The 2,548-nt window shown below is 42.1% G+C and overlaps 1 long non-coding RNA gene across 1 annotated transcript in view; it reads left to right on the top strand.

Moving 5' to 3' along the window:
• LOC111437001 overlaps positions 1-2,548 on the top strand; it is a 12,650-nt gene that overhangs the window by 730 nt on the left and 9,372 nt on the right. The window lies entirely within an intron of this gene.

Genomic DNA, 2,548 nt, shown 5'->3' with positions numbered 1-2,548 from the left:
TCCACATGTACAATTTAGTGATCACATTGTTTATATCATATACAAAAGTGGGCCGCATCCATAGTGTCCCCAAAATAAGGTACTCAGCCTTATCCTTATACTATAGATCATTTTGACTATATACTTGAACTTGATTCACTTTTTTGTCTCTACATATAGTTCAAGTAATCATCCTATAGCAAGAGTGTTCTTAGTTTATTGGATTTAGATTAATGCTCGTAAAGTTCGCTTTATTCAATAACAATCTTTACTGAATAAACAACCATAGTAACTTTATTGAAAATAGAATATGTTTTTGTTTACAAACTATGAGTTTTAGGACATAAAACCCAACAAATTTCCACTTGGACTACAACTCTAGTGGGGTTTTATAAAGTTGAGTAGATAGAAAGACATAAATACAATAAACTAGGGCATCATATACTCATGCCTTTTCTCCCACTTGCCCTAGATTACATAACTCGTAGTCCTAGACTCACTAGGTGCCCTTCAAACACTTTAGACGTGAGGGGCTTTGTAAATGGATCAGCAATGTTGTGCTCTGAAGCTATCTGTGTGACGATCACATCTCCTCGTTGCACAATCTCCCTTATGAGATGATATTTGCGTTCAATTTGTTTTCCTCGCTTATGGCTTCTTGGTTCTTTTGAATTTGCAACTGCTCCACTGTTATCACAATAAAGAGTGACTGGAAGATGCATATTTGGAACGACTTCCAAATCAGTTAAGAACTTCCTAAGCCATATAGATTCTTTCGCTGCTTCACAAGCAGCAACATACTCAGCCTCCATGGTGGAATCAGCAATGCAACCTTACATTATGCTTCTCCATATTATTGCTCCTCCGTTCAGAGTGAAGACAGGTCCTGATGTCGATTTTCTTGAATCTACATCGGTCTGAAAATCTGAGTCAGTGTACCCTGTAAGGATCAGATCCTTAGCACCGTACATTAGCATATAGTCCCTCGTTCTCCTAAGATACTTGAGGATATTCTTAATGGCAGTCCAATGAGCACGTCCCGGATTGGACTGATATCTGCTGACAATTCCCACAGCATAGCATATGTCGAGTCGGGTACATAGCATGGCTTACATCAGACTACCGATCGCTGATGCATATGGAATGTGTCTCATATCCTCAACTTCTTGAGGTGTCTTAGGACTTTGTTCCTTCGAAAAATGAACTCCATGCCTGAAAGGTAATAATCCTTTCTTAGAGCCCTGCATCTTATATCGAATCAACATTTTGTCGATGTACGATGCCTGAGACAATGCTAGTGTTTTGTTCTTGCGATTCCGAACAATTTGGATTCCAAGAACAAAATGAGCCTCACCCAAATCTTTCATTTGGAATTGTGTCACTAGCCAATGCTTAATGTCAGTTAGAAATCCCACATCATTTCCAATGAGTAAGATATCGTCAACGTACAACACCAGGAAAGCTACTGAGTTGACTATCCTTTTATAAATACAAGGTTCGTCAACATTCTGTTTAAAGCCATAAGATTTGATCGCAGTATCAAACTGTAAGGATTCGAATTTTTGTTTTATTTATTTTAGATTTTATGCTAAGATTTTATTTTTGCTGCCAAAACAAAAAGATATTATGCTACATTTATTGTCGCCGGAAAAGGGTATGATTTCTAGCAAGGAAATTACTGCCTTGATGGAAAAGTCATAAAGACCTTTTATATTCCCATACACAACTCTCCTCCTTCCTTGGAAACAACTTTTGCTCTCCAAACGTTTTGGGTTTTCGAGGGTGTCTGAGAGTACGGAAAAATCAAGAGGGTTAGCCAGGAAAAACGTGTGAGGTGGTTCGCTGGATTTTCTTCGGTGAGTGGCCTGAGGGAGAAGCAACCGAGGCTATCGGTGTTGAATATCGTTGCGCGTCGGTCGGAATAGGCGGGGGGTGTCGCCGCATCATCGAAATCGGGGTTGTGACGTCGCCATTGGCGGCGCAGCGACGATTAGGGTTTTCGTGAGATTTCGGGTAAGGAAGACGAAGGAAAACGGGTCAGGTTCACGTTCGGCCTCTGGACCAGCCCACGGGACGAACGCGGGCTCTATGCGTTTCGGCCCAACGCGGACGTGCGCTGCAGCCTTGGTCTCGGCTCCGCACGCGTGCTCTCGGCTCGGCTTGACGTGTACGGCAGCTCGGCGGCTTAATAGGTCGGCTCGGCAGCTCAGCTTGGTGAATCGGTATCACTATAATATATCGATTCCAAGGTTTTTGGCCCTTCTGAAGCCGTTTCTGCCCTTAGTTTTACCATCCGAGGTCAGTATGGCTCCTAAACGTTAAAGACAGATTTGGTCGAGGGTTTATTTTGATAAATAGCATGAGGTTTAGCTAGGGTACCTTATGAAAGGTTCTAAATTTTTATGTGGTTATCATAGGACATATTTAACCACGGGGATTAGCTCGTCGTGAGTGACTTCAACGAAGACCATCGAGGTAAGTGACCTTACTGTTGGAGTTAGCTTTCTACGTGTTGTATGATGGTGCGTGCCCTGTGGCCCCTGCATGCACCATATTTTCTGTGATATGA

The sequence above is a fragment of the Cucurbita moschata genome, unplaced genomic scaffold (genome assembly GCF_002738365.1).
Source record: "Cucurbita moschata cultivar Rifu unplaced genomic scaffold, Cmos_1.0 Cmo_Scf00061, whole genome shotgun sequence".
Taxonomy (NCBI): domain Eukaryota; kingdom Viridiplantae; phylum Streptophyta; class Magnoliopsida; order Cucurbitales; family Cucurbitaceae; genus Cucurbita; species Cucurbita moschata.
This window is presented reverse-complemented; position numbering and strand designations above follow the sequence as displayed.